The sequence below is a fragment of the Bos indicus x Bos taurus genome, chromosome 7 (assembly GCF_003369695.1).
Source record: "Bos indicus x Bos taurus breed Angus x Brahman F1 hybrid chromosome 7, Bos_hybrid_MaternalHap_v2.0, whole genome shotgun sequence".
NCBI lineage: Eukaryota > Metazoa > Chordata > Mammalia > Artiodactyla > Bovidae > Bos > Bos indicus x Bos taurus.
Genome location: NC_040082.1, coordinates 59,889,134 through 59,912,468, shown reverse-complemented (window position 1 = coordinate 59,912,468; position 23,335 = coordinate 59,889,134).

The window sequence follows — 23,335 nt, the reverse complement described above, 5'->3', positions numbered from 1 at the left end:
GAGGGTGCCCAGTGCTCCAACCCCCACCCCCAGGAGGGCGCTGGGTCCTGTGTCGGGAGCCTGCCCTGCCTCCTGCAGCCCCCGTGGCTCTGACGAGTGGGAGGATTTGAGAAGCCAAGACTGAGTTCTTTCTCATTTTCTCTTCCCTTCCTTGTGGCCTTTGGGGATCCTGAGGACCAAGCAGCAATCCTGGGGCCTCTTTCCCTCCTCTGTTCCCAGCTTGGCTCAGCAGCTGGGGGAGGCGGGGCTCTGACCCTTGCCTGTCTACCTACCACCCGCTAGACCCCACTGATCCCCAAAGCAGAGCTGAGGGGTGGGGGGGCTCAAAGAGGGGTGTAATGGATCTGTTGGTCCTAGGCCTGCTGGGCCTGTGGTCCAGCCAGCCCCTTTGACCATCTTGGTGGGTCTGTGGAGACAATGGAGGGAGGGGATCTCCAGCAGAAACAGTGAGATTGCTGGTTGATACAGTGCTCGGGGCAGGGACCTGGGTTTTGGCCTTTCTCGGCCAGTTTTCTTTCAGGGGTTGCTGCCAGTGGGACTGAGGTTAGATACGGGAGTACAGTTTCCTAAGCAGGCAGAACCTAAGGGATGCTGAGCTGTGGTTGGCACCCACCTTGACTCCGTAGGTCCAGCTGGAGAACTCTCTTCTCTGCACCCCCTGCCCTGGGTGCCCCCATCACAGCCCTGCTGAGATCAGACTGAGTGAACCCTCCTCTGTTCACTTGCTGGCTAGAAAGTGAGCTCCAAAGGGGATGGGCTTGTCTACCTGGAACATGTTAGGTACTCAATAATGTGGAATAAATAGCTGAAGTGGAGGTAGAGAACATGGGGTGTGTGCGTACGTGCGTGCCTGCTCAGTCATTTAGTCATGTCCAACTCTTTGCAAACCCTATGGACTGTAGCCCACCAGGCTCCTCTGTCCATGGGAATTTCCCAGGGAAGAATACTGGAGTGGGTTGCCATTTCCTCCTCCAAAGGATCTTCCCAACCCAGGGATCAAACCTGAGTCTCCTGTGTCTCCTGCATTGGCAGGCAGATTCTTTACCACTGCACCACCCGGAAAGACCAGAGAACACGGGGTGGCCCTCTATATACAAAGAGTTGGAGAAAGGCCTGAATCTCAGCTGGAGGATCCCAACTGCAAGGTCACAGGTTGGTGACTGCCAAGATGGGGCCCCAAGAGAAAAAGGGACTTGCAGCGAAGCTGACACTCTCAGGCTGCATACCCTTCTACAAGAAGCTTCTCTTTCTTGGCTTTGCTTCCCAGAGATACTCTGAGAATCGAATGAGACATCTTGGGTGATGTCCTTGTTATCTCTCAAGCCTTGTACCCCTCAGTGAACAAGAGATCTATGTGGATGGGAAAAGACAAGAAGGCTTCTTAGAGGAGGGGTAAGTAGAACTGAGCCTTGAATGACTGTATTGCTTACCTAGGAGACTTAGAGATTCAAGCAGTGAGGAGACCACACTGCACAGAGCCCACAGGACTGTGGTGTCAACCTCAAGCTCCAGGATGAGTGAACTGTGTTTTGTCTCGGGCACAGTGGGAGCCAATGATGGTTCTGGAACCTGGATAGTCTTTGAAGGAACTTAAGTCTGCAGTGAGGTATTCAGTCAACCAGGGTTTGTAAGGCAAATTCCCAACCCCATTCTGGGCCCCCGGGGCTAGGCTGGGGAGTCAGCAAGAGAACATGATCATGCTACCTACCATGCCCCCTTCCAAAGGAAACGTGCTCTTAATTAGAAACTAGGGGGCTGCTCTTGCCAGAAGTGACCTATCTGTTCTGGGGCCTTGACCACTCATTATAGGATGGGGAACCCAGAATGGCCAGGTTGGAGAGCTTCAGGACCTGTTCACATCCTGAGGACACTGGGTCCCAACTCCTATCCCCCAAACCTTAGCCTTGAGGCAGCAGAGTCCTGGGCTGAGAGGCAGAGGGCTAGGACTTCCATCCAAGCTGTAACCTGGTAGCTGGCTTTGTGATCCCACAACCAAAGGTATAACCAGTCCCCCTGTCTAGCCTTCCCAATCGATGCAAAGGAGTCCTTTCCAGCATCAATCAGCCAAAGTTCTAGGCCTTTCCTAGGGGTTTAGACATCACGAAGGAGCTATAATTTGGGGGTGCTTCAATACAGCCCCCTCTCCCACCTCCGTGCTGGGCTTCCTCCTTTGCTCTGCTCTGACATCCACACCTCCTTACCCCTGACCCTGTGGGCAGCAGCCTCAGCAGCTGTCATCCGTTGTCATGGGAACCTTGTAGCTCTGACCTGGCTGCACAGGAAGGAGCTGGCCTGGAGCTCCTAGCAGGGGAAGCTAAGGGTAGCAGGTGATGACATGGGGGTGCCTGTCCTTGCCAGCGTGGCTGGGTGGTGATGCACCCCACAGGAAGGGTGCATTGGAAGGATGACCTGGATGGGGGTGGGCTGGGGTGCAGGGTTTCAGGGCCTGATTGCTCCCAGCCCCTGGGTTCTGCTCCTTCCTAGGCTGCCCCCACTACCTAAACCTGGCTCCACACTGTGATGGTAGGGAGGGGTGGCGGGGACCTTCCCATTTCCCTCACTGCTGGTGGTTGCTCAGAGCCCTGAGCTCAGCTCATTCTCAAGGCTAAAAATACCAGGGAGGCGGCAGCGCCAGCTCCCCTGACACCCTGTCCGTCGCACCCCGCCCCCCCCACAGCCAGCAACACACATACGCCCAGCCTGGACCAGGTGCCAAGGTGCAGCTTAACTCACTATGATCCATGGAGTTTCCTAAAGTCCCACCCTTGTGCAAGACTCAAATCTGGATTCTGCTTTCCAATCTGCTATGAGATCTACAGTAGCCCTCTGGCTTTTCTGGGCCTTTCTTTCCCTTTCCATATAATGAAGGTGCTATAAGGAAGAGGAGCAACTTGAGAATGGAGCAGATGGTCAAACCCTGGCTGCCCTAACTCATTTCATTGCCATGGAGGTCCTGGCAGCACCCCAAACTAAGCACTGGGTCAGTATCTCCCTTTTCTGGATAAGCACACTGAGGCTGGAAGGTAAGTGTGGCTCAAGGGTGCTAATCAGGCCTTTGAGTTCTAGGGTGGCCCTTTCTTGTCCTGCAGTAGTAAGTGGAGCTTCTGGGACCCCCAGACATCTGCTGAAAAAGAGGTATGTGCCTGTGTAGTAGGGGAGGGGCTAGCTCCCTCAAATCTCAGAGGAGTCCCTGGTTCTGTGAGCATGACTGGGATTGAGGAGGAGTCCACATGGCTCTCCACCTGCAGTCTGGCTATGCTGCCCATCTGCAGTTCTGGCCCAGGCCCAGGGGTCACACTGCCCACAAGGAGCTGAGGTCAAAGTGAGTACCCACCCCAGCCTTCTGCCCTGAGCCTATGTCTTCTCTCCACCAGCCCTGGACTCAGGCTTCATTTTAGGTTTCATACTCTCCCTTCTGTCCTAGACACCAGATTTTTTTTTTTTTGGCCACACCACGTGTCATGTGGTAGTTCCCTTACCAGGGATTGAACCCATGCCCTCTAAAGTGGAATCTTAACCACTGAACCAGCAGGGAAGTTCTGGAAACCAGAATTTTTGCTCATCCACCCTGCTTTATTTATTAATGTATTCATTTTTATTTATTTATTTGGCTGCGCTGGGTCTCAGTTGCAGCCTGCAGGATCTTTGATCTTTGTTGTGGCACGCAGGATCTTTAGTTGTGGCATTCAAACTCTTAGTTGCATCATGTGGGATCTAGTTCCCTGACCAGGGCTGGAACTCGGGGTCCCTGCAATGAGAATGTGGAGCCTTAGCCACTGGACCACCAGGGAAGTCTCTACTCTGCCTTACAGAAAGCCTGGTTTCTTTCATACGGGGAGCAAAGGGGAAAAGAAAGATGGGTGCCCCTGCTAATTCCAGCACCCTACATGGAAGTCACAACCATTCGGTGCTGAGAGGCCGGGAAAGCTATACCCAGATCTCAGCAAGCCCTGGGGGTCCACGCTGTGAGACCTGTGTTATTGAGCCCTACTCTTCCCTACTCCATCCTGGCACCCAATTTCACTGACATCCTGAGAACCACAGGGCACACTTCCCCTAAGGTCTCAAAGGTTGGAGCTGGTATCTGTAGGACCAGCGCATGGGTTTTCTGAGGGGGGTCACTCAATCCTGCAGTGCAGAGAGTAGGCTTCAAGTCATAGACCCTAAGTTTGCCATGCTGGTCCTTCCTGAGTGACCTTGGGTAGGATACTTCCTCTTCCTGGGTTTGTCCATCTGTAGAACAGGTGTTTAACAGCACCAGTCTGTAAGGGTTGGTGAAAGAATTAAATGAGATATTCCCATAAAGTGCCTGGCAGAGTAAACGCTCGATAATCATCATTTCATTCTGAAGCCTGGAAAGGAAGGGGCATTTTCTGAGAGGGTTCTGGGACACCTATTTGTTAATTATTCCAGTGTCAAGAACTATGTTGGTTGCTGGGTCATAGGACCTAAGGCTCCAGCTGGAGTCCCTGGGTCTGAACTAGGGGACTCCAAAAGAGAAGTGTTGCCCATTAGTTTTGTAAACATATTTTTAGCCCATAAATATATGCTCTTAGGTAAAACATTAATAAACTGCATCACGTTGGTGGGGAAAATTAAATGTAAATTAGATAATTAAAAATGAAGCCTATGCCCGCTGCTTGGTGCTATTACTTCTTATTAAAAGTTATGAGAGGTGGATCTGGGTGAGGTGGGAGGCTGGTTGTGAGGTTTCAATGAGGGTATGGTCTGCAAGGGATTACCAACTGGAGCCCAGTCGGGTCCCTGAGTCAGTACCTTCCCCTCACCAAACCTTAATGTTCCCTGATTTATAAAAGAAGAACAACGGGACCTACCCTCACAGGACTGAGGCAGGGCTGATGTGAGATAACTTCTAGAAAGTAACCAGCACGTAGTAGGTGTTCATTAAATAACTGTGGTTACTAGTAATGACATCACTACCATCATGGCAATTAGGTTTCCCTCAAGCAGCAGACAGACCCCAAGCTGAGGACCTTACAGACCAAAGTTTCTGCACAGGCCACCCTGGCTAGCAAGCGGGGTGGGTACTATAATCTTACTGTATTAGATGAAGTAAGGCTCAGACAAGGGGAATAAGGGATCCAGGGTTGCATAGCCTAGGAAGTAGGTGGCATTGTTTACTATTCCAAGGTCACTGGAGGGGAAGGTTGGAGCAAGACCACTCCAGTCTCATTGCCCTGCTTCCCAAAGGTAACAGGTTACATCGACTCCTTTCTCTTTTCTGCACCTGCCCTGTGTTTCAGGCTCTTTGACAGTGGGGACCCAGAGGTGAGTGAGTCATCCCAGAGTGAGGAAAACAGCCTGAGGGGCTATGTCCCTAAGAAGCTAGTCTCTAGAGCAAGACTGGAAAGAAGAGAAAGGCCAGGGGAGGGGGTCTGAGGTCTGCCCAGGAGGTGTGATCTGGCCCAGCAATATGAGGCTGGTGGAGCCTGGAAGGCAGGCAAGGCAGGTAGCAAGACCAGCTGGAGCAAAGGCAGGGAGGCTGGGAAGCCTGCGGCCGGGCCGGCGGTGGGCTGTGGAGGGTGCACGATGAGGGGGTGGGAACACGAACACGGAGCGGGTGAGTCACCGTTTCTGGGCCAGGCAGGCGGCGGCTGCGGAGCGGGGGGCGCATTCCTGGCTGGCAGGGCGGCCGGCACTAATGTCTTTCCCACATGGCCCCGAATTCCCGGCTCGGCACGATCACACGGGCAAGACGCTCCCGCGGCCACCCCCGCCCCAGCTGCCTCCTTCCCACGGAGAGGGGAGGGGAGGGGGGGAGCGTGGTGGAGGCAGGCTGAATGGCGCCCCCGGGGCAGTGGAGGAGGGGGGTCTTCAGCTTGGCTTCCCAGAGGGCGGCGCCCAGCGCGCCTTGTGCACCTTGACAGGAGAAACACTGCGGTGTTGGTCAAAGAGCAAGGTCCAGCCTGGGAAGCAAGCGAGGGAAGGAAGGAGGTCCTAAAGGGCCATAGGTCCTTTTGGACGCATCCCTGCTTCTCTGGTCCCATTCATTCAGCCCGCCCGGTGTAAGGCCCTGGCGGAGGGGGAGCTTTATTTACTTATTTATTTTTCTTGAGCATTTGGCCTGATCCAGAGCCACCTGCCCCCACCTCTCCTTCCTGCTCCTCAGGCTCCGCAGTCTGGGGTCGGAGATTATCTGAGGCTGTGGGGCATCCAGCAAGGGACTGGAGCTGGGGTTCCTGGAAGAGGCCACACCCAGTCCCCCATTCCATAGGTTGAAGGACAGGCCCATTTCAGACTAAGGAGACTGTGAGCCACTGCTCTCCCACACAGCCCCTGTCGCTGGGCCAGGCCCTTGAGGGGAAACTGAGGCTGCAGGGGTGGCCCACGCAGAGCTCCCTGTCTGCTGGGGGAAGATGGTGGTTGTCCCTCCCATCTGGGCTCAGAGGCGCTAATGAGAGTTAAATGTGGGGCGTGAGTCACTTCAGAGAGGGGGCTGGACCCACCTCCAGATGTGGATCCTGGGTGGAATGGAGTTCTGTCCAGACGGCTCGGCCTTACCCCCAGTCCTCTGTGCTTTGGCAAGGGGGATGGATTTCTGCCCTAGCAGATCAGGCCCTGTCACCTGAGCCAACCTCTTCCAGATGGCTGGCTCCTTAAGGGCAAGGGGCCTATGGAACCACAGGGGGATAGAGATGGGGCTCAGTTCCTCAGGACTTGGGGACAGACCAACACCTGGGGTTGTCTAGTGATTATGAACCCTGAGGTATGGTGATGTGTTTGGGATGGGGGTGGGCAAAGGGCCCAGGCCACCCGGAAGGATTCCCTCACCCCGTATAGCCCATCTGGCCTCATTCAGACCACCAGGCTTTGACCACACAGGGTGACTGTCCTCCCACCCCCCAGACCTGACCTCAGGCCAGCACAGGGACTTCAGTCTGCAGTTCCGTCAGGACAGATTCTGTGTGTGTGTGTGTGTGTGCGTGTGTGTGTGTGCCCGCGCGCATGCTCCTGTGATTGGGTCTATTTGTGTGTATTTGTGACTGAAAGTACTTTTGTGAATATTTATGTGTGATTGGCTGTCTGTGTGGGTCACAGTATTGCAGGGAACTTGAGAGGGGATGGTGGGTTTCTGCATGTCTCTATCTGTTGTGTCCCATGTATGTCTTCATGGGTCTTTCCACGTGACTGAGTGTCTGTGTCAGGCTAGCCCCATTCACAAGTTCCCTGGCTTCTCCTTGAGCATCCTATCACCACCATCAGGAGCCACAGGGTTAGGGGAGTAGATCAGGAAGGGAGCTCTGGCGGGGGATGCAGTGCCCACTGTTCCCAGAATGTAATGGCCTGGTTGGGTGGGCAGCACCAGGGGGTGGGCAGGGGCGTGGGCAGCCCCAGGAGAGAGAGGAAGGGGGACAGGGGAGGGCCCCTGCTCAGCAGTCCCCTCCCTTCTCCCTCCGCTCCCAGCCCAGAGCCTCCTGGCAAGAGCTTATTTGCATGGTATTTACATTTCATTTGCATCGCGTTCAATTAAAAACCTGACCAGCTCCCGCCTGCCTGGCGCTGCCTGCCCAGCCTGGTGAAATCGTTGGTTGGGCATTGCCTGCTGCCTTCCCTCCTGGCCCCCACAACCCACATGGATTGACTGATGTGGGAGGGGTCCTCTTCTCAGTGAGATCATCCAAGTCACCCATCCTAGAAGTCAGAGGGCTGGAGGTCCAAATGAAGAAACTGAGGCTCAGAAAGAGTTGGTGGGCCACCCCAGGCTAAGGTCCAGACTTGGACAGAGCTAGAAGAATATTAGCTGCCCCTTTATGGCAGAATCTGTATGAGGAGGGGTGGTAGCACCTGGATGCAATATCTCATTTGAATGAGGGCAGGCCTTCCATTATCCCCATTTTACAGATGAGAAAACCAAGACTGGAGAACGCAAGCCCAAAGTCATTCAGCTGACCCAGAATTCAGATCTTTGTTGGTATGACTTACAAGTCTGTGCTCCAAACCCCAAGGGTGAGCATGCCTGCCAAAAGTACGGTGCCTCCCTCTCTCTTCCTGGTGAAAGGAGCTCGTTACCTCCAGAGTCATTAGCTCTAAGATGAGCTATTACAGCTATCACTCTAACCTGGGGGGCTGACCCAGCTGTTCCCTGTTCTCTGGCTTCCTAACTCTGACAGTCATGTCTATCCCTTGCTACAGGGTGGAACACTCTCCCTCTAGAAGTCCTTCCTGGAACCTGGCCATAGTCTTTTCTGTTGCAAGACTGCTCTTCTTGGCAGTCAGAGCTGGTGACTTTGTGAAAGGCAATTAAAGACCGTGCTAATGAAATAAACTCTAGTGGAAACAGCCAGGCTAAGGGTGAAGGATGGATGGAGAGATCAGGCAGGCCCATGGAGAGACATCCAAGAGACATCCAGGAGCAAGCTTGGACAGGGGGAAGTCTCAAGGCCCCTCCAGCCCTAGATCAAGAGGCTTCCTGGAGCTCCTTCTTACCTGGCCAGAGCTGGATTGGTGGATGTCATCTACCCAGGTAGGACTTGGGAACAGTGGAGGTCCTCAGGCTGCCCATGGAGGAGTCATTCAGGACCCAGAATCTAGCCCTAGAAATGGGGAACCTTGGTGTTGACTGGCCCCAAATGCCTCCCCACTCTGGGACCTCCTTTACCTTCCCCCTCCACCCTTAGGGCTTTAGAGGGACTCCACCTATCCCTGGATTAGTTCAGGGTCTGGCCAATCAGATTAAATCCCAGGGCTTTGGTTGGAATTATGGGGTGGGGGTTGTCTAGTATGTTGTGGAATTTGAGGCTGCTACCCCTTGGGGACAGTTATCCATGAGTGAAGCAAGAAGTGGGAAAATGATCCTTGCTCTTGAAGCCAAACACTCTTATACTTGACCCTCAAAATGAACCAATAGGTTCTAATTTTGTTTAAACCAGTGTGTGTTGGGCTTCTGTCCTGACCAGTTAATGCATGCCTTACCCAGTTCTGCCTTAAGCCTTTGCCTGTGCAGTGGTCTTCCTGGAACACCTTCCTCTTGTCCTTTCCTGACTAATCATGCCTGTGTTAGAGGTCCTCTAAAAAACTCACTTCCATTCTGTACCCATCTCTCCTGGCTCCACTCTTTTGGGAACGTTATCTGGAACTTGTGTCCCCAGCCTGGCACTCAGCATCTATACCCAGAACTGCTGTGTTAATTCCCTTTCCCAGGGCTTGTGTCTCATTGCCCCAAAGTGGATTGTAAATTCCTAAGTGGCAGGAGCTGAGTCTCCTCCTAGGGAGAGAAGTGATATACTACAGTGGTTAGACACTAGCTTTGGCATCAGGCAGCCTCAGTGCAAATCTTAGGCCATCTGTGTGATCCAGTCCCTCCACCGCTGAGCCTCGTTTCCTATTCGTTAAAATGGGGATGCCCTGAGGATTGAATGAGTCTGCATAAAAAAAAAAATGTACTTAGCATAGTCAGTGATTAAATGTTTACTGGGCACCCACTCTGTGCCCAGAACTGAGTGCTCAGCTGTTGAAGCCCCCACAGGCATGGCAAGGTCCCTGCCCTCAGAGCGCTAAAGGTGGAGGTTGGGGCAGCAGGCCCCAGCTAGAGCAGCCAATCAGCAGACTGGGGCAGTCCTCCCCAGCTTGCTAAGGCTCTTCTCTGAAAGCTGGGGCCCTCTCCAGCCCCCCTTCCTTCCAAGGCACAGGGGGCTCTTGGTGGGGGGGAGGCATGGTCATCCCCTCCCCCTCCCTGTTGTTGTCCCTGGGAGCCGGTGCCGCTCAGAGTTAATCTCCTCGCCCGTCAGGGGGTGACAGGAGGTGTCTGTCATTCGGAGCCGAGGCCGTCAGCCTCGCTGGCTAATTGGGGCGCAGGCGCCGGGAGCACGGGAAATGGCCGGAGGGAAGGAGCAGGAATGAGGGGAGGGAGGCTGCCCTCCCCTCCTTCCCGCCAGGCTCTGGGGCTGATCCACAGGGCTCCCTAGGGGAGGAGGAAGGCCAATCAAAGGGAGAAGGGGTTGTGGGATGGGGACTCTGTGACCTTGGGCATATTGCTATTCCTCTCTGGGCTTTATATTATTATTATTATTCACAATGACAACAGCCAGCCTTTATTGAGCAATTACTGTGTAAATCAATTCCTAGTGCATGCCTGCTGAAAACCTCCAGTGATTTGCTAAGGCCCTTGGAATTCAAGACAGACTCCTTCCAAGGTCTTCGAGGACCCCCAATGCCCATGTCTCTGCCCTACCTGTTCCCCTTGCTCTAGTCATACCAGCCTCCCCACAGGGCAAGCTTTTCCTGCCTCAGGGCCTTTGCACTTGCTGTTTCTGCTCCTTGGAACACCCGTGTTCTGCCTTTTAGCATGACTGACTCCTCATTATTCAGGTCTCAGCTCAGATGACACCTCAGAGACAAAGTCCCTGACCATCTTATCGAAAACCACCCACTGCTACATCCAGTGGTCCTGTTATGTCCCCTATTACATTATCCTATTTATACTTTCACAGCATTTGTCATAATGTGAAACATATATTTGTGGTTTATATTACTCTCCCTCTCTAGAATGGAAACCCCTGAGAACTGGGGACCTTATCTCTGTGATTTACTGCTGAAATCCCAGTATCTAAAACAATGCCTGGCACATGGAAGTCACTCAAAGAGAAAATGATTAAATAAATGAAATTTAGGTCTTCTGTTAAGGACTTCACCCAACTTAATTCTTATAAGAATCTTTGAAAGTTGGCATGAGATGAGAAAACTGAGGCCCAAGGAGATCGTGTGACTGCAAGTTATGGTAGCGGAAGTTACGCCCAGGGTTGTGTGATACCAGAAGTGTAAGGGCTGTGGGGATGACTGTGAAGGTCTCAGCTGAGCATAGGCTAGTGACAGGCACATGCACAGTGAGAGGCCAGGGCTCGGGAGAGGCCACACGGGGTGGAAGCATCCTCTGGGAACTCAGCTGGAGCCTCTCCTGGGAATGGGGGCTAAGTCCACTTGGGCTGCTGTAACAAAAATACCATAGACTGGGTGGCTTAAACAATAAACATCTATTACAATTCCGGAGACTGGAAAGTTCCAGACCAAGGTGCTGGCAAATTGGGTGTTCAGTGAAGACATGCTTCCTAGTTCAAAGACATCATCTTCTCACTGTGTCATCACATGGTGGAGGGGGCAAGGGATCTCTCTGGGCTCCCTTTCATAAGGACACTAATCCCATTGATGAAAATTCCACCCTCGTGACCTAATTGCCCCCAAAGCTTCTACCTCCTTATACTACTATATTGGGGGTTAGGTTTTCAACATATGAATTTGAGGGGGACACATTCAGTCCATCACAGAGGCAGATCCCAACATACTGTGCTGGGAGGTGAGTGTATGGAAATGATGGTGCACTGGGGGCCTTACAGGCCTAGCACTTTGTGTATCCCAGGGCAGGTTAAGACGTGAACTGTAAGCCAGGGTGGCAGCCTCTTCCTTCAGTGTGCACCCACCTTTCACGTCTTCTATGGCCTGTCAAGGTGCCTGTGTCACCCCTCAGTCAGTATCCGTCTCCCAGCCCTCCAAGGACCTCATGTGAGCCCACCATTCTGAGTTCCTGTCTCTCTGGTTCCTGTTGAGCTTCCGTGTGCCTCCAACCCTAAAATCTCAACCCAGAGTAGGGGAAGGGGCATGTGTGGACTGCCAAGATGACTCTGCAAATCACAGTTCTCAACTGTTGACACCTCATGGCCCTTCAGACCCCTAGACACTCATTACAGTTATGTCTGAGTCCAATCAGGACAGGTTATCGTCCTCTGTTAACTCATGTGGGTCACACCTCATCGGCCAATCACAGCAGCTCTCCTCCTATGCCCCCGCACCGGGTCTCTTAAGAGTTCCTGATGTGTTAAGAGCCCAGGCTGAAGCCAGGCTGGGCACAGACTCTCCCTCTCTTTTCCCAGGATCGCAGAGCCACAGTTTCCTTCTTTCCATTCCTTGCTACCATCCCATCACTGGTGTCTCTATTTCTTCCTGTCCATCTCCCCATGTCCCTCCAGCCCAGGCAGCCAGAGTAGAGGGGTTTGTAGGTGTGAGGCTGGCTGTGGGGGAGGCCGACTGGCCCTGTGAGAAGAGAGGTGGGGGCGTGAGGATGCCCAGCCGTCGCCACAGCAGCAGGACCCCCTCTTTTCCCTTCTCCTCATCCTCTGTCACAGGGTGCTGAGCACCCAGACCCCAGATGTTTCCTGCCGCACTGCCTTGTGAGTGTGTCTGTGTGCGCGTGTCGCTTCTGCACAAACATTGCCTTCTGCCCCTGGCTCCCCTGCCCTGACCCAGAATTCCGCCAGGAAGGGATGTAGGGGAGGGAAGGATGAGGGTAGACAGAACTCTTCCCATCTCTGTCCACTCAATGTTGCAAATAGATACGGTTAGGTGGACCCTAAATGAGTACTCCCCAAAACCCTCACCCCCTTGTTCTGGTCAGCAGGTTGTGATGGGGGAGTATTTCAAGAACAGGGGGGACAGGGGGACAGGGTACCAGGACCAGGCTTTTGTGTATTTTGATGTTATAAGAATAGCATGCAAAGCAGATGCAAATATTATGCAAACTAGAACTTTTCTTTTTCCAGTCAGCAGCACTGACAGGCTCTGAAATGGGATATAGGGGCCCAAGAACCCAAGGGGAGTGGTGGTAAGGGCAGGCATCAACACTGCTTTGTCAAGAGGAAGTGGCACCAGGCTGGGTTCCTGAGGGTTAAGATAAAGACTCGGGCACAGGGAAGTTGAGTGAAGTAAGGGCAAAAGCCATGACCACAGGAATTTGACTGAAGGCCTTTCAGAGATATCCTTGCATTTAATAGAATCTGAGACCAGATAGTAGAATGTTTAAATTCTCCTGTTCTGACCTCAGCCAGACCTGAGTTTGATTCTCAGCTCCACGACTTAATTGCTGTGTAATCTTGGGCAAGGCACTTCACCTCTGGAAGTTTCTGTTTATTTGCTCATAAATTAAGGCTAGTAATAGTATGGACCTCATTGGGTGGTTGTAAGGACTCAATGACATGCCTGCATGTACAGTGACTAGCTCTGGGTAAAGGCTCCATAAATGGGAGTTCTGACTGTACTAACTGCTTTCCCAACAGAGCCCCCTCCACCACCCTCTCTGGTCCTGCTCTAAGCTTCTAGAGCACAACATTCCCTAACTAACCACAGTGGAGTCAGCCCAGCATCTGCCTGAGGGCAGGGCCTGGGTTTGCTTTTCTCTGTCCCCAACTCAGCCTTGCCCAGAGGGGCACTCATCTGATTGAATGAATGATAACTGAATGCTCTCAACTCGACTGGCAGGCATGGAGGGCAGGCCCATATGGAGACCACCGAGGGGCTTGTAGGGTTACCTGGATTAGTAAACTGGGGTCCTAGATGAGGGATCCCAGCAGTCAGTTTAGTGAACAACGACTGGGTTAGTCCTTTTCCAATTAATTCCCCACCCAACTTCCTTCTAAATAAAGGTAGGGTGGGGGGGAATAAGAGCAGGAGTTTCTACTCGCAACAAAAGAAAGCAAGGCCAGAGATGGGGTAGGAATGCCAGGGGATGGTCCTGATACAAAGAGGCAGGTGGTGGTGGTGGTGGTGTGGGGTGTGGGTGTGGGGGAAGTAAAGGCTCATAAAAATAGCCCAAATTTATTGAGCACCTATTTACCAGGCTTTGTGATAAACACTTTTCAGATGTTATCATATTCAAACCTTACAATGACAATCTGCTATTCTTTTTTAAATGCTTGGTGATATTGATAGAGACACTGCTCAAGGTCACTCGGCTGGAAAATATCTGTACCAGCATTTGAACCCTGGCATTCTTGCTCTATAGCTTTACCCTTCACCTCTGGGCAGCCCCTCCATGCTCCCTCCCAAAGGCTGATGTAGGTTCAAGGCCTGCCTCTTTCTCACCAGGCTTCTGTTGTTGCTTCACCTCAATCCACTTCATCAGTCAAAATATATCACTACAGCAGAAAGCCATCCCCCCTCCCCATTCCTCCCCTCCAGCCCCATCCTCCCTGCTCCTCTCTGGTCTCTCTTATCCCTCTGCCTTCCTCTGATCTATACAGTAGCCAGAGGGATCTTTAAAAATGTAAGTCAGACCATGTCACTCCCAGCTTAGAACCCACCAAAGGCTCCCACTGCACTTTTCATAAACCCTGATGCCACACCTGGTCTGCAAAGCCCTGTCCTGTCTGCTTCCCCTTTGAACCAAAAGTCACGTCCACAGTGGCATGCTCCACACCCTCTCCTTTGCTTGACTGGTTCCTTCTGGTCTTTCAGGCTTCAGTTCAGATGTCACCTCCTCAGAGAGGCCCTCCCTGACTACCATAACACGTCACCTCCCTGAAATCCAGTCTCACATGGCCTGTTTTAGTATCTTATGGCTCTTTAGAATCTCCGAAATGATTCTGTTCAACTATTTGTTTACTTGATTATGGTCTGTCTCCCTGAATGAGAATGTAAGCTCTAAGAGGCTGATGTCCCCATGGTCTAAACTGCGCCTGGTACTTAGTACGCACTAGATAAACATCTGAAAGAATGTTGTGGTTGGTGTGATCTGGATCAAGAAGTCCAGCCCTTCTCTACCTCAGGTTCCTTTCTCTGTTGGGCTCTTGTCTCCTCTCTGCCTCCCAGGGAGAGCTCCGGATGAGATCAGAGATGGCAAAAGCGTTCCTCCGGGGGTGGGAGGGCTCGATGCCCGCCTGGAGATGAGGTCAGCGTGGCAGGCACCTCTCCGCTGTGCAGGAGGCAAGGAGAGTTGCAAGGATCGTTTTGACTAGACCCCAGCCCCGAATGAGAGCCTAGACGGGCTGGGGAGGGTGCGCAACCCCTTCCTCCGTTGGGAAGCTCCTCTCGGCGGGGCCTCCAGTTCCCCCCTCCCCGGGGAGGCAGGTGGAGCTGCGTCCCCATCTTTGTTCCCATCTGGAGCGCGTTTGGCGCGGCGTGGCGGGGGCGGGGCTGCGCCCCCGCGGTGCCCGGAGAGACGGGCCCGCCCGCTTATCTGATCTGCGGCTAATTGAAACTCCCTGCTTGCGAAGGTCAGCTCGGTCCCCTGACAGCTGCCGAGCCGAGCCGGGCCGGATGGAAAACCCGGGCTGTGCAGGGCCCGGCCGGGCGCGTGGGGGAGGGGTTGTGGGGGGCTGCTTCTGCGGCAAAGTAGACAAAGGCTGCCCCTCCCTCCTAGTGCGCGCTGCTGGGGGTCGCCAGAGGTAGCGGCCTTCGCCCTCACCCAGCGGGGCGCTCCGGCCGGGATCACGTGGTCTAAGGCTACAGAGGCGGGGGTGGGGGCGCGCCCTTAATCCCTACGCGCCCGCCCATCCCGCTCCCACGCCGGGGCCTGTCTAGGGTCTCTGGGAGAGTCACCCCCAACTTCCTGCCCCTACCCCGCCTCCACGCCCCGGCTCTGAGACTTCCTGCCTCCTCGGCTCCGGGCTGCTCGGGCTGTGGGAAGCTGGCTGGGCGGGGGCGGCCGGGTCCCCTCCTCCCTGCGTGCTCAGCGGGGCGCTGGGGGTCCGGGAGGAAGTGTGCGCGGTGGGGGGCACGGCCTGGCCCCGGGGCGGCCATCCGGTGGGGCAGGTGCGGCCTCAGCCCTGGGAGGGAGGGAGGGCAGGCAGGCCCGTTGCTAATAGTGCTGGGGCAGGAGGGGGGTGGGGCGCGCACTGCGGGGAGTCCCGTCTCCAGGGTTCCGGGTGCGGATGTGGCTGGCTAGGAGGTCCCGCCCGTCGCGCCCCAGGCAGGCCCAGGCTCAGCAAAGCAGGCACATGTCCCCTCAACCTCCGGCCTGAGACTAGGCTAAGATGCTGGGAAGCTCCCAAGGTGTAACTCGGCCTTTGGGCTGACCGCGCCCTTGAGCCACGCTTTTTGGGCCTCGGCTTTTGCAGTCTGTAAAAAATAACCCTAGTGACAGCTACCATTTTTCAGAACCACGTGCCAAACATAGTGTTAAACGTTTAACGTACTTTTTCTCAAGCCACGCGACAATTCCATTTTGCTGATGAGCAAGGTGAGACGCAGAGAGGTTGCGACTTGCCCGAGGTCACACAGCTAGCAAGATACCTAGGCGGGACTCCAGGTTCTTTACGGGTGGTCTTGTTTTAGCAAGAGGTCTGGAGTGGTGCACCTATATAGGTCGATCGCACAGGGCATTCACTAGTTCCGTGAGCCCCTTGGTGGCGTCTCGCTGCACGTGTTCTAGTCTTGGAGCTGGGCACGTGTATCTTGGCGCACTCCCTCGTGCCAAAGCCTGGGGACAGAGGCATAGCCTAGCGCACTGGTGCCCAGGTGCGCCCTTCCCGGTTAGGACCCGGCAGAGTCATATGGTCTGAGCCGCGGGCTGAGTGGAGCGGGGGCGGGGAACTCAGAGTAGAGTCCACGCGGGCCGAGGCGCCTGGGAGGCCGCAATCCCGGCGCCTGCAGCCGGCGAGGCTCGGGGTGACGCGAGGGGGCCCAGCTACCGTGACCTCCTCCGCGGTTTCCATGGAGACGGTGCACTATAAATAAAAAAAAAAAAGAGAGAGAGGAGGAATTTCAAACCCGTTTTCTACCGCGCTAGGCGGAGGGGGGGAAAGCTCTCTTTGAATCGAGTTTCCCATTTCACCTTCCCAGGCGGTGGGAGCGCTTCCCCCGCAGCCTAGCCGGGAAATTGCCGCCCCTCACGCCGCGTGGCGCCCCCCGAGGAAGCTAATTAGTGCAGCCCGGGGAGCTGGGGACTGGGGACCTGGCCCCGGGGGGCCGGAGCTTGCCTCTTGAGGGGGGAGAGCCTACAAATTGCCGCCCCCCCGAATCTCTCCAGGCGCGCACGCAGCCCGGCGCGGGCCGGGGCACAGGGCGCAGGCGGGAGGTCGCATCTGCAGCTTTGGCGCAATGAATCAGGCGCGGCCGCCGCCGCCGCTGCGGAGCGCGTCTGGCATCCGGAGTCTCCCGGGATCGAAAATAATTTGGGCAAAGCGGTGGGAGGTGTGTGCGCGCGCTCCGAGAGGAGGGCGGGGGAGCCGGCCGGGCCGGGTGCGCGGGGCGGGGGGAGGTGCCATCCGACAGCCCCGCTGTGGTGAGAACAGAGTTGACACTTCTTTCCTTTCCACTTACTGCGGCAAGTAACGCGAGGAAGCTTAACCCTCTCATTGCTTGGAGGATTAAAGATGCCGCGAGCGCCCTCATGAGGGCGCGCTAGTGTTGGGGGCCCAGGTGTGTGGGCTCTTTTGAGGCTGGTCATTGGGGCCTGCTGGCTTCAGCCCTTTGGCTCCTCAGACTGGTGCTCCCACCTGAACATTCTTTAAGGCATTCTCCTCGGGGCTTTTCTCCATCCCTCCTTTTACCTTTTCCAGAACAGCTAGCGTCAGTATTACGGCCTCAGTTTCCCCAGTTTTACAAGAGGGTCAGAGTCCTGTAGCAGCTTCCTAGTCTGTCTGGAGACTCAAGTTTTATGACCTGGCTGGAGCACTGGGCAGAGGCAAGAGTGGGTGTTTAGGACGGTGGATGCAGGAGTTGAAACCCCACCCTCTTTCATCTCCCGCCTGCACTGTGGGCGCCCTTCAAGAAAATGGCCGAGTTCCTGGTTTTGCCTCTGACGGCAGAAATGTCACTGCCGCTGCATTAAGCACGCTCGGTGGGAACTCGGGTTTGGATGGAGAAGCTGGCGCTCAGCTCTGCCAAGCTGCCTGCCGCAGGGGGGTGGGGATGAGCTGGCTGGCCAGTAGGCCTGGCTGGGGTCAGCTTTTGTATGTGCGGCTTCCCACCTTACTGCCTGCCACTCCAGTACCCCCAGGCTCCCCCTCCCTCAGCTATGCTGGTTGGTCCCACCTCGCTCAAGTTTTTTTTCTTTTTTGGGGAGGAGGCATCTATTCAGACCCTTGTGCCTGTCCATCTCAGGGATGGCAAGGAGAGCTGATTAAGGGGTAGAACCCACTTCTTCCTTCTCCCCACCCCCATAATAGGTAACACCTCTAGAATTTACTGATCTCCCCATTAGATGAGGAATTGTCCTTTGGATGAGGAAGGAATGGTAAGCCAAACCCCAGAGCATCCTCAGCCTTGTGACTTGAAGTCCTTCTAGCAGGGCTTGAGTTGGCGGAGCTTTCCACTACTTTCCTTCCTGTCAAAGGATCCCACCACCCCAGAAATTCTCAAACCTTGGTGCATGATTTGGCCTTGTAAGCTTGCAGATGTGGGAAGGGAGGGGTTGCAGTATGTTGAGAGTCTGATTCAGTGGGTTTTGGTTGTCCTGTCATCTGCATGCTTCACAAGACCCTAGGGGGAGGCCCTGGCTCCCACTCTGAGGCATGATCCCCTCACCCAAGGAGTCAGAGCTGGGAGTCCCACAGAGCTAGGTGGCCATGGCCATTAGCAGCCCCACTGCATAGACTGGGAGATGGAGAGAGGAGAAGGGACCGTCTAGGGTCACTCTGTGAAGTAAGGGTTCTATGGTTAAAGTGTAACTCTTGACTCAAGCTCTCTTGACTTTGCTGTGAATCAGCTGCATGTTGAGCTAAACTGTGCCATGTTTTCCTCTATTGTAAAATGGGGATAACAGTAATAGTCCCTAACCTCACTGAAACAGTGTGTGACCTCAGTGAGACAGTGCATTGAAAGTGTGAGCATAGGTCCAGGTGTGATAAATGTGAGCCTTTATTATCATTGTTATCACTATTAGAACTAGAACTCAAGTCTGAGGTTCAGATACTAGTTTTGGGGGGCAGAGACTCTGGCTGAGCTGTTGCTGATTCCCCGAGTCTGGTCCTTCAGGACTTCACCAAGTCTTAAACAGGGAAGAGTGTGTATGGGTTAGGAGTCAGTCCACCCAGGGGGTGGTTTCATCCGTGAGTCTCCCCACCACAAGCCCTACACTTTGGTCCTTTTTCACCCTTGGAAAGTATTGGTCCTGTCACAGTTCCAACAGTTCCAGATGCCCAGTGGGCACTGGCTTAGTTAGTGCTTGAGGGCTTACCCCCACCCTAGGCCCATGTCCAGCCATGGTTCTTTGTCGTGCATCAGATCCTGTGATGGTGGGAAATAGGCCAGGTAACTTAGTACCTCCTCCCTACCCAGGGAGTGTTGGTGTGGGGCCTTCTGGGGACAGGAATAGGATAGGAATAGGATACTCAAATTGGAGAGATCTTTGAGGGTGGGGAAGCCCACCTTCCTCTTTGGAAAGGCAGATCGGACCTGAATGAGGACATAGGACCAACATGTGCTTGGAACACAGGACTGATGGCTGTTTCATTTGGGAGCTTTTGGACTACTGGTTTCTGAAGTGTCACCCAGGGATTGTGGTTAGAATGCTGGAAGGACTTCCTGAAAACCAGGGGAGGGTTCTAGGGGGTCGTCCCTGGGCACAAGAGCATTGAAGTCTGATGTGGGGAAGGGGTGCATCTATTCGAGACCAGCTGGCAGATGGCCGAGATGGCCTCTCAGACCTCCTTATTAGACTGTAAGTAGTGGAGCACCAGCTTTGGGCCCTAAAGTTCTCACACACGCTTGCCTAAACATCTGCCTTTGCTCACTCATCCAGACTCACACTGTGCCCATATGTTGTCATCCCCACATGTATGTACCCAAGAAGATGTGTGTATGCACATGTTAAAGCATCACACACGTGTGCAACACACACATATACTTCTGTATGAATTCACACTGGTATGCAGTTGAGTTCCCAGATGCACAGATACTAACATGCATGTGCACACAGTATCCTGATGCACTCAATGCACACATTAACACCTATGCACGCACATATGCACACATCAACACTCATGGATGCACACATGGGGACTTCCCTGGTGGTTCAGTGGTAAAGAATCGGCCTGCCGATGCAGGAGACTTGGGTTCAATCCCTGGGTCAGGAAGATCCCCTGGAGAAGGAAATGGCTACCTACTCCAGTATTCTTGCCTGGGAAATCCCACTGACAGAGGAGCCTGGTGGGCTACAGTCCACAGGGTTGCAAAAGAGTCAGATGTTGTTTAGAGCCTAAACAACAACAACAAATGCACACATGGGCAAACCCCTGACCGTTTGCTCTCCCATCAGCTAACTTGTGTGTATGTGGATTGTCTGTTTTCCATGAGGATAGTTCTATTTTCAGTCTTCTCCGTGTTTCTTGTATCATCTTCCCTCTATATGTGACTGTGTCCGAATTTCCCCTTCTTGTAAAGACATCAGTCATATTGGATTAGGGCCCACCCTAATGACCACATTTTAACCTGATTATCTCTGTAAAGGCCCTATCTCCAAGTAAGTTCACATTCTCAGATACTGGGGTTAAAGACAGCAACATACGCATTTTGGGTGGAAAGTAATTCAACCCATAGTGCTACCCAAGGTCACACATCTGGGAAATAGGGGAAGCAGGGTTTGATCCTGGGTCTGGAGTGTCAGAGCCCATAGTGCCATCCTACTGTGTGGTGCAGAGTGTGAGCACGTGTGTATGTCCTAGCAGTCACTCTCCGTGGCTCCCCTCTCCCATCAGCACGTGGGCGTCCAGTGCCTGCTTGCATGAAGGTGTTGGCCTTTTGCAGCCCAGACTCACTGGCATGCTGGTAGCTTTAATGCTCCTTTGGCTGTGATACGGGCACCTAGAACCATCCCCTGGGACCCTGGTGGCCAATGCTGCCCGACAAGTCAACATTGACAGGAGTGCCTGGAGATACACACAGGGGGCCGGGGGGCTGCCTGACTCCCTCCACCAGCTGCCAGTTTGGATGCTGCAGCCTCATTTCAGAGGCTGCTGGCTTTGAAGCGCTCAGCCCAGTCAGGCGGGAAGCTGGAGCCCGAGTCAGGGAAGAAGGGGCAGTCACGAGGCTTCTCTACATCAGCTGGGGCAGCTAGGACCAGGCAGGCCCTGGGCCAACTTCTGTCCACAGCCTGAACCTCTGCTTCTGCTGCAAGGAGACAGCGGGGCTGGACCTCTCCCCTTCTTGCTCCTCTGACCTTGGCTTGGGGTGGGTCTAAAAAAGAGACCTGGCCCCCAGGCCAGTGAGGGAGACAAAGTTTGAAGAGAGAGGCATGGCCTCAATTCTATGGGGAGCCCAGACTTTGGAGACATGGCCTCTGCCTTCAGAGAGTTTTCAGTCTGGAAAGTCCTAGGTTTTCTGAGGCCCAGGAAGTGGGGATGACATTGTTGTGAAGGTTCTGGAAGTTACTATGGTAGAGGATGGGCTTCCCTGGTGGCTCAGGTGGTAAAGAATCTGCCGGAGTGCAGGAGACCTGGGTTCGATCCCAGGGTTGGGAAGATCCCCTGGAGAAGAGAATGGCAGCACACTCCAGTATTCTTGCCTGGAGAATCCCATGGACAGAGGAGCCTGGCAGGCTACAGTCCATGGGGTCGCAAGGAGTCGGACACGACTGAGCGACTAACACACATAGTAGAGGAGGATTGGGATTAGCATGAGTGTCATACCCCACACATAGCTACAACGTTTATGGGGATGATGATGGCAATGGTGAAGGGTAACAGTTACTGAGCACTTACTGTGCTGCAGACTGCTAAGTGTCCTCTTAACCCAGTTATCCCATTTAATCCTTCTGAGATATCTAGAAGACAGCTACCATCATCATTGCCATTTTAAAAACATTTATTTGACTGTGTGGGTCTTGGGCTTCCCAGGTGGCTCAATGGGTAAATAATCTGCCTGCAATGCAGGACGTGCGGTTTCAGCCTCCAGGTTGGAAAGACCCCCTGGAGGAGGCATGGCAGCCCACTCCACTATTCTTACCTGGAGAATCCCGTAGAGGAGCGTGGCAGACTACACTCCATGGGGTCTCAAAGAGTCGGACAAGACTAAAGTGACTTAGCACACACACATACTGGGTCACGCAGCATCTTCCATCTTCGCTGTGGCCTGTGGGATCTTTTAGTCACAGCATTAGGGTCTTTACTTGTGGTATGCAAACTCTTAGTTGTAGCGTGTGAGATCTAGTTCCTCAACCAGGGATTGAACCTGGGCCTTCTGCACTGGGAACATGGGTCTTAGCTACTGGATCACCAGGGAAGTTCCATCATTGCCATTTTTAAATGAAACTGAGGTTCAGTGAAGTGGACTTGCTCAAGGTCACACAGCTAGAGAATGAAGGTATGGTCTGATACTGCTCTTAAAATTTCACAGCAGGCCCTGCAATTATATGAGGATGGGGTCTCAGGGGGGGACCTTGGGGTAAGACTGTCGTGGCTGGCAATGGCACTGATTTTGGGGTCTCCACACTCTGAGCCCTACGCTGGCCTAGGTGACAGTGGCTGAGGTGTGTCCATGATAATGATGTTGATGATGATAAAGTGTATCCTCTGTCAAGATGAACCAAGCATCTGCCTCCACACTTTTGAATTTGGTCTTCACAGCAGCCCTGTGAGGTCAGCAGGGTGGGAATTATTCTTCTTTTACAGATGAGGATACTGAGGCTCAAGAGTGTTGGGGTCAGTCTTCTAAGCAAGTCAGAAGGTGGTGAGTTGTCACTCAGATTTCCTGACTCCATGTGAATATTCCTTCTGTTAGACACAGGTAAGCATCTTCAGGTTATTTCAGAACAGAAGCCCTCCCGGTTCTCTTCCCCACCTCTGCATTGCTGGCGCTGTGATTGAGGGCAGGGACAGGTGAGGAAAGGGTGCCGATTCCCAAGAATCAACTCCCAGTAGCCACAGCAGCGTGAACAGTTGACCTGTCCTGGCCCCTCACTTTGTGATGTGCATAGTACTTCTTGTGTGGCCAGTGCGTCGGGCAGCCCTGCCAGCCGACATGAGTAGGCACAGGAATTCAGTTCCAATGAGCCTGCGTCAATGAGCACCTGCCAGACACCGAGCACTTGGCTGAGACAGAGGGCTGCAGGTGAGAAAAGGGCAATGACTAAGAGGCGGATATGAGACACCGGTGATAACTGTTAATGTTTGGGAACAGCTAGACTGTGAGGACACAGGCGCAGGTCTACCCGAGGGTCTACCTGAGGTGCTAGGAAAGGCTTCTCAGAGGAAGTAATGTCTAAGCTGAGGACTTAAGGGTTCAGGACTTAGCCAGACAAAGAAGAAAGAGTGGTAGGGAAGAGTTTTAGGCTGAGTACAGCCTAGAACCATGAGGCCTGAAAGGTGGAAGGAGAATAACGTATCCCAGGAAATTAAGGATGCTAAAGGTGCTGGAGCGGGAAGGGGTAGAGGAAGGGTGGGCCATTGACTCAGGACGTGTCACGCCAGGATAAGAGGTCTGGTATTGTCTCTGTGGCATGGGGGTCCACTTATCCTGCTTCCTGTCCCCTCTTCCACTTAGATAAGTACTTTCCTATCTTCAAGACCCTCTTTCATCAAGCGGATTCGCCCAATACCTCCTAGCAGTAGGTGGAGCCAGGGTCACCATATCCACTTTACAGATGAATAAACTGAATCTCAGAGGTTATTGA